Genomic DNA, 9,542 nt, shown 5'->3' with positions numbered 1-9,542 from the left:
TGACACAACATTGTAAACTGACTATAACTCAATAAAAAAAAAGTATAAAAAAAAGAAGGTTTGAAGCCTACAAATGACAAGGTTTGGCTTACTTTTTAAAAGACTCACTGTCTGCTAGGTTTGGAGATACAAAAATTCAAGTGAAGGCTGTTGAGGGCTCAGACTAGAGTGGTGGCAGGAAACATGAGAAGTAGTCAGATTCTGGTTATATTCTGAAGGTGCAGTCCACTAGGTTTCCTTGTCAGATTGTCTGTGGGACACCGCTAAAAAGGGAGCCAAACTTTACAAAGTTTGTGACCTCAGTAACTAAAATTGTGGAGGAATAGCAGCTCAGATGGAAAGGTTGCAGGTGAAGCAGATTGGTGTGTGCATGTGTGTATGGTGGGGTAAGGGGAAGGGTTGATCTGCAGCTCAGATCTGACACATTAAATTAGACATTTCAACACATTTTCTCCATGTTTTGGAAGATAGTCGTAGCCAAATGACTTCAAGGCTGTGAAACAGCAAGGAAGTAATGAAGAGACTATGGACATTAATCTCCTACAGATCTGAACTCCGGTGCCAGCTCATCTGCTCATTAGCTGCTCGGCCTCAGGGCTCCGAGGACTGGTGCCTGCTGGCTGGTAGCTCCTGGCTGGTGGGGCCAGGCTGCAGCACTGATAAACTAGAGGGAAGATTCCAAAATGGTGCTTGCCAGCATTGCAGAATGAGCTCCCCCAAACTGCCGCCCCCTGCGTCTGTGTCCCGAGCATGAGTCCCGGTTGCCTCATGCCTCTCCAGTGTGGCTCTCCGAGATCAGCGAGTGAGTGTAACCCGGGCACTTTCAAATGATCACTTCTGCCCTATGTCTGGAAGCGTGTGAGATTTTGTCATTGCCTTTTAAGAGCAGAGTCTCGGTTACCTCACAGCCCTCTGGCTCTCCCGAAAGGCAGCCCCACTGGCCTTCAGAGCCAAATGTTCTGGGCGCTCTTCCTCCTGGTACAGGACCCCCAGGCTGGGGAGCCCGAGCTGATATTGGACTCCTCGCTACCTGGGGACAGCCTCTGCAGGGGTGATTGTTCTCCCATTTGTGGGTTGTCTGTCCAGGGGTTTGGGTCTTGACCATGCAGTGTCTCCTCCCCTCCCACCTGACTCGTTGTGGTTCCTTCTTTATATCTTTAGCTGTAGATCTTTTCTGCTACTATTCAGCTCATTCTCATCAGTAGTTGCTTTATATATATCTGTAATTTTGTTGTGCCCATGGGGAAAGTGAGCTCAGTGTCTTCCTACTCTGCCATCTTGGCCACCTTATTTTAATGGGAAAAAAAAATGCATCTCAGCCTCTCCTACCACTTCAGTGTGGGCTTTTTCTTGTTTATGGATGTATAGGAGTTGCTCAGCTAGTTTTAGCTATAAATTCTATGTGTTCCTGAGGGGAGCTGAGTTCAGGATCCTTCTACATAACCATCTTGAACTGGAACTAGCTTTGTTTTTAATCTGTGAGTGTTGAGTGTAAGGAGTGAAATTTCTGTCTTTATCTTCTATATTCTGAAAATTATCTTATTTTTCTATTAAATGACTTTAAAAAATCATCTTCCTCCTGATCTCTTTTGCATATTTAATTTCACTCTAAGAACTCTGTAGTTTCACCAGGAAGTAGCCCTGTGTGGATACATACGTTTAGGATTCACTGAGCAGTTTTCGTATCCAAAATTAACATAGCAGAGCAATGCATTTCTATTTACTTACTTCTTCATTGTATATGACTAGACAAGCATGAAAAGTTTCATAAAAAAAAAATATTCATGTAAATTTATTATCCATTGGAAATTCCCTTGAATAGTTTCTGTTTTCTTCCTCTGATAAGGTTTCTCTTTCAAGGTTATTTTGTTCAAAACATCGAGACTGTACTCTGTGGAGCCTGTTACCCCAGATAAAGCACTCTAACCTATATGTTAAAAGACTGCCAGTCTGTTTTGATTTTAAGGACATTGGATTTGGATTTTACTCATTCATTTCAGCTCCTTGGAATAGTAATAAATTCTACAAGCTATTCATAAATCAACAAGCAGAACATATTGAACCCAGGATTTGTAGGTTGTAAGAATGGCATTTCTTAAGTTTCTGCTTTCTATGTGCATGAAAGCAATTGTTGGGAAAAGGAACACACCTATATCATCATGGATAATAAAGTTAATTAGGAGAAAAAATTACACATGCAATTCAATAGTTTTGCTGATGAAATTGCTCATTTGGAATATATCCTCATCTTAAATTTGACTGTTTTCCTTGGAATAGTCAGATCATGTGCACTTGCCCAGATTTCTTAGGTGTTTTTTCTGACAATTCAAATTAACTTGTTTGAAATGGAATCTAGAAAAATATATGGACTTTAAATGCAAGACCCAATGAAATCTCAGCTTACTGATACATAAATCAGCTTTGAGTTAGTTAATAGATCTGAAGCCTCAGCTTAAATGAGAATATTAACGGTTGCAGCTCCAAGGGCTGCCATGAGACCCAGTATGTAGAGTGGTGCAGTGCTGGCTATGTTTGCAGTCAACATCTGTGTCCTGTACTTGGCCAACTTCTGCATCAGTTCCCAGTGGAAAAGAATTTGAATTAATTCCAAAACTGGGGAATAATCCTTACAGTCTTCTCCTCACTCTTCTGTATCAATTGATTCACAGAGATTTTTTTCCTGTCTCCTATTAGTTCTTGACTTGGTCTTCTTGTCCCCACTTCCAGTATCACCAAAGAGATTACTTCCAGCTGAACATTTCACTAACTTTAACTGGCTTTCCACATCTACTTTTATTACTTCCTCCTACCTATCTATTTTGGGGGCTTCTTTTGCTCTTATTTTTCCAATTTCCCAAGATGAAGGCCTAGCTCAATAAATATTAGCCATTTTTCTTTTCTAATGTAAGTTTCAAGGGTGAAAAATTCTCTATTGCTTTAACCATGTGACACACATTTTGATAGTGTCTATTGAGCTCTAAACATTTTCTAATTTTCATTGTAATTCCCTCTAGACATAGGAATTATTTAGATGTATATTACTTAATTTCCAAACATACAAAGTTTATTTAGTCATCTTTTTAATTAATATTTCCAGCTTTAATTTTATTGATATCAAAGGAAAAACCTGTATTGTATTTAGAAAAAATGTCTTGTTTTATCGTCCAGTCTCGTTTGTTTTTGTAAATGTTCTGTGTAGGCTAGACAAAACAAATGTATATCCTGCTGTTTTGTGGTTGTGTTTTATATGTTGTGTTCATTAAAATTAGCTTATTATTTTATTCAAATTTTCTATATCTCACTGATTATCTGCTTAATCTACAAATTTCTTAGGCAAGTATAAATTATATCCTCAGCATATATAGAGCAAAAATGCACAGAATGGGGGAATAAATACGTGTGTAAAAATTTTCCACTGTTTGAAGTGACCAAACTTTTTACATAGTTAATTCTTGGTGAATTGAACTTAACAATTTGAATAAAGTTCTCATTATCATTTCTATGAATACCTTACCTCAAAGTCCATTTTATCTGATATTTATGTAGTTTTTGAACAGCTTTCTTTTGGTTAATATTTGACTAAAATATAATTTTCATTCTTTTACTTTTAACATTTCTGTATCCTTGTCTTTTTTATTCTTATCTTTCAATTATGTTTTTTAATAGAGTTTATACCTAGGTTTGATTTTTATATTATTTAATCTGTATTTTTGTTTTGTTTTGTTTTTAAACTGGGGAATTTAAGTTATTTATATTTATTGGGATACTGATTATTTTAGTTTGTAGGTACCATACCATTTTATGCTTTCTACTTTTTTTGTCTTTTCTATGTTTTATTTTGTTTCCTCACTAGTTTTCCTTTGGACCATTGAATATTTTTTCCTATTTTTCTCTACTAGTTTTGAAGTGTTACATCTTTTTTACTCTGTAAGAGGCTAAGCTAGAAATTATTATATGTTTTGTTTTAGGAAGGGAGGTAATTAGGTTTACTTATTGTTCTATCATTATTATTTTTTAATTTAACTGGAGGTACTGGGGATTGAACCCATGACCTCGGGCATGCTAAGCATGCACCCTACCACAGAGCTATACTGTCCCCACCTAGAAATTATTATATGAACCTTAACTTTTAAAAATCTAAAATGAATCAATGTCCTACTTGCTTTTCAAATGATATAAAAATTCAGAAGACTTTATTTCCACTTAAACGTACTCCCAAATTATATACTATTGTTTAATATGTTTTATTTTCATCTTTTCTAAAAAAAATGATGATGATGATGATTAATGGTCAATAAAAATTGATTTACCTTTATCTATATCATTAATAATTTATTTGTTCATCCTTCCTTCTTGCTTGTGCATGTCCTTTTATGTACGTATACTGATCTGTTGGTTATATACCTAGGAATGGAATTGCTTGGGCCTAGAGTGTGTGCATGTTCTGAAATTAAATAGATTCTGCCAAAAGTGTTCCAAAGGGTTTGCACCAGTTTGTACTCCCATCAGCAACAAATGGTAGCTTCACATCCTTGCCAACATTTGCAAGTGTCAGTATCTAAGTTTTGGAATTCTGATGGGTATGTAGTGGTATCAAATTGTAGTTTTAATTTGCATTTCTCTGATGGCTAATCTTTTTTTTTTTTTTTTAAGAAAAATCTTCCCACAGAGAGGGTTTACTTTGCTTCTGTCAAGTAGTTAAGGTTGAAACAGATTGTTTCAATTTAATTAGAGATCATCACTATTTCCAAGATAGGCTTCAGGGTTTGCATTTATTTCTAAATTAGCTTTATTCTTAGAGTGTAGCCCTCTGGGAGCTCCAACTGGCAATCTGGGGTGTTTATCAGGCCCGCAGCTCCTGGCCCTGAGCTCTGTTTCACCCCCTGCCCTATAAGACCGCTGAAAGCTCTGCTCTGCTTCTCAGTCTCTAATGAGCTAAAGTCAGCAAATGCCTCAGTGAGAAAGTGACATGGATGTCAAGATCACTTCTCTGCACTTGGCCCCTCAGTTCCTGGCTGGGTAGGTCTTTGCTACCTTCAGACAGAGTTTTGTTTTGCTTTGTATTTGTTCTTCAGCATTTCTAGCTGTTTTGGAAGAGTTGACTTACAACAAGTTGATCTGCAATTACTGGAAACGTCCAATAAAACATTTTAGATTGTTTTTGTTTTCAACATATTGAAGATTTTGTTTCATTGTATCTTCCCTTCCATTGTGTTGCTATTGATAAGTCAATTCTCAATCTAACTATTTTCCTTTTTAAAAGTGTGTCTTTCTAGGCTTTTAATACATATCTTTGTGTTCGGTGTTCAGTAACTTCATTACGAGTGCTTAAATATAGACTTGTTTTTATCCTACTGGGAAATGATTGAACTTCTTGGACTTGTGAATTGGTGTCTTTTATTAGATTTGGAAACTTCTCAGCAATTATTGCTTCCAATATTGCTTCTGTCCTGTTCTTTTTCTGGAAGTCTAGATTGATATATATTAGGCTTTATCAATCTATCCTCTATGTATGTTAATCGCTCATATTTTCCATACACCTAGCCTTTTTGCTATACTGCAGATTTCTTTTTCTGCTCTATTTTCTTTAGTTTTGTCTCAGCTGTTGTTACAGCCATTCACTGATTATTTTAAATATTAGTTATTGATTTTTTTCTTGAATTTCTACTTAATACTTTCATTTTTTTCTGAGCCACTTTAGTTTCATGTTCTCTGCATTGATATTTAAGTTGACTTTTATTACCTTAAATAAAGTAAACGTAACTATTGTATATTCTCTGCCAGTCTGTTTTCAATGGTTTGTTATTTTGGCTGGTTTTCACTCATACTGCCTTGTTTTATTTAGTGTCTAATAATTTATTTTTATCATACTTTTACTGTGAGCTGGGCATTTTCATTGTAGGATTGTTTGTGGGAATTCTTTGATGTGTAGGATAAAGGTGATTTAATTTACTCCAATGCAGATTTGTTTTACTCTTCTCGCAGCTAGAGATGCTACCTGTGTGGGACCATTTTAATAGAATCACCACTAAGGTATTTCGCTTTGAGGTGCACATCCGTGAGAGAGTAAACCCATGTCACACTCCACACGGGCGTCTCCCCTTGTACTCAGTGCCATGGGTGAAACAGGCAGTCTTCCTTGACAAGAGAGGCATTGAGAGGGGATGAACTTATTTCTTATTCACTCTGATACTGAGAATGTGTCTGTTGAGGTACCAGCTTTCTGATGGTAGGGTCACTTGTTAGCTTCTTTATTTTGACTGGCCTCGCGCTGTGTCTTCCTTGGCCTGTACCCCAAAAGAACGAAGAATGAAGCTCAAGTTCTGCAGGCTTAGCTGAACTCTAGCCAAAAGCTGCTTTCTGTGCTCCTTTCTCTACCTGGGTTCCTGGCTTCATGTGGACTTGACCTCAGTGTTGCATGTATTCTTTCTAGTTCATCGATGACTTTATATTTTATCTAGAACTTTGAGTTATTTTCAGTGGGAGGTTGGGTTTGGTTACGAAGTCTAACAACTGGAAATGGAAAGTCCCTCCAAACTAGTTTCTACCGGCAGGTGTATGAACTGTTCTGTTCTGTTTTCTAATTTGTCATATTACATCAAAGCTGAAACTCTAACAGATTTCTGTTTCCCTGAGGATGAACTGAAAATGTTTTCCTGGCTTACAAAGGCCTGCATGAGCTGCTTTCCTAATGCTCCAGGGTCAGCTCCTGCCACGTTATCCCTTGACACACTGCTCTTTAGTTCCTTGCATAGCTTGTTCAGATGATTGGTGATTTTGATTGTGATTTTATCTGTGAATCGAAGAATTTCTTTTTCCTGTTTGGTAGCTGCTGGTTATGTGATCATGGCAAGGTATGAGATGTGCCACTAAGTGTGGCATCCTTCGGCTTGGCTTGTAGGAGTGTGATCCCTGCCTCTCCGGGAGCTCTTTGTTGCCCCTCCCACCCCTGTGCCTCCACAGAGTGCAGGAGGGGCAAGGAGCCAACTGGTCCACCTGCTTTGACCATACGGACCAAGGTAATAATCCTAACCATTTTCCTAAGGCTTCTTCTGCTCACTCTGTCTCTTGGTGCTGATGTGAAGAAGGTGGATTCTGGAACAACCTCAGTCTCACTCTTTTCCCCCATATGCTGTGAATCAGAATTCCCTATTTTCTGAGTGAATATGGTTGCTTTTATTATTTATTTTAAGAAATGTCTCAAATATTATCTGTGATGGTTAATTGTATGTGTCAACTTGGCTACACCATAGTACCCAGACATTTGGTCAAACATATTCTAGAAGTTTCTGTGAAGATGTTTTTCAGATGAGATTACGAGTAAAGAATATTGCCCTCTATAATATGAGTGGGTTTCATTTAATCAGCTGAAGTCCTTGATGGAAAAAGTAATATTCCCCCAAGAAAAGGGAATTCTGCCAGCAGACTACCTTCAAATTGAACTGAAGCAATGACTTCCTGGGTTTCTAGTCTACTGGCCTGCTCTGCAAACTTTGGACTTGCCGGACTCCACAGTCACATGAGGCAAATCCTTATAATTTTTGTCTCTCTCTGTCTCTATATGTGTGTGTGTGTGTGTGTGTGTGTGTGTGTGTATATATACATACACACACACACACACACACACACACACATTCATTCTTCATATGTATACCAAAAACTGGGATTGCTGGATCATGTAGAAGTTCTGTTTTTAGTTTGGAGTCTCCATCCTGTTTTCCAATTTACATCCTGTGCCAATTTACATTCCCACCAACAGTGTTACAAGGGCTCCCTTTTCTCCACCCTTTGCCAACTCTTTTTATCTCCTGTATTTTTGTTAACAGCAATCATAATAGATGGCAGGTGATATCTCATTGTGGTTTTAATTTGCGTTTCCCTGATGATTAGTGCTGTTGAGCACCTATTTGTGTGGCCATTTGTATTTCTTCTTTGGAAAAATATATGTTCATGTCATTCACCAATTTTAAATTGGATTATTTATCTTATGCTATTTAGTTGTATGAGTTCCTTACATATTTTAGATACTAACCTCTTATTAGACATATGGTTTGCAGATATATTCTCCCATCCTGTAGGTTGCATTTTCATTTTGTTAATTGTTTCTTTCGCTGTGCAGAAGCTTTTTATTTTGATACAGTCCTACTTGTTTATTTTTGCTTTTGTTGTCTTTGTTTTTGTTGCCTTTGCTTTTGGTGTCATAGCTAAATAATTGTTGCCAAGGCCAATAAAAATATCTTCAGTCTTCCTTTGTAAAGAATTAAATCTGTGTTTCACAGGAATGCATTCCCTGTCATTAATCCTTCATTCTGGATGATTCTTCTTCCCCCTGGATTCACAGTTTTGCAAGTCTTCTCAGTTTGGGATTGCATACTGATTTTTCTCCCTGTTTGGTAGAATCTTCTTGTGAACGCTAGACTGGAAGAGTATGAAAAGTCTATTTAACTTTCCACATACACTTCAAATCTAATATATCTGTGGCAATATTTACTTGTCTTTTCAGACTAGCCACAAATCAGATTACCGCTTTCAATAATATATTATAAAAACCATTGCACAGTACTCAGACAGCCCTGTTTTCTTTTGCACTGATAAATACAAAATGACTGTCAGATTTTCTACTCTGTTCCAAACTCGAAATGTGATAGACAGGAACACAGTGGACTTTTATCAAATTGCTCTACTGGTGGCAGCATGATTTTTCTTTTAAGGGAAAGAGTGGTCCTTTTTCCACTTGCTTCAGTGGAGCTATCCGAGAGTAAGTTAGCACAACATTCTCTTGCTAAGATTGAATATAAATGGTAAGGAAAACATTTGGACTATGTACAGGTAGATTATAAAATAAAAAATATGTCTCTGCTCTGTTTTTTTAAAGAGAGAATTGCCTTGGAGCGTGGACGTCTCGTGAAAATAAATTGAAACATTTTCTTGAAATAGAGAAAAAAGTAAAAGAAATTAATTCGACAAACATTTGTTAAGTGCTAGTAGCTAAAATAATACTAAGTACCTAAAATAATAAAATCCAGCCTCTGTCCTTGAAAAGCTTATGGTGCATTAGAGGAGACATGACATTCAATTTTGATTCATTTGATACGTGATTTTGGCATTGCACTCGGACATATAAATGAAAAATGAGGAAATATGGCAGGAAGAGTGATTATCTCTATCTATTGAGTCGGGATCCTAAAAGATGTTCCAGATGTTGTTATATATGGGCTACAATTAGAAGGCGGAACTGGAGTTTATCAAGTTCCTGTGGCGGAGGATAAGTAGTGGTTGGATAAGCATTTCAGGCCAAAAGACAGATTTGTGCAGAGGCTCAGAATTGTGAAATAGCCTGGTACACTCAGGAGTTCAGAAACAGGCTGGTACTGTTAGAGCATAGACCTCCAGGGGACCAGGTTGGGAGACAACAGCCTCCTTGGTGACACAGGAAGGAGAGGTCAGGTCATGATGAGTCCTGTTTCCAGACAGAAGCTTAGATTTTATGTTTAGGACTATGATTCAAATCGTGGATGCACATTAGTCACCTGGGGGAGCTT

Source organism: Camelus ferus, chromosome 10, assembly GCF_009834535.1.
Source record: "Camelus ferus isolate YT-003-E chromosome 10, BCGSAC_Cfer_1.0, whole genome shotgun sequence".
NCBI lineage: Eukaryota > Metazoa > Chordata > Mammalia > Artiodactyla > Camelidae > Camelus > Camelus ferus.
Note: the sequence above shows the minus strand (reverse complement) of the source record.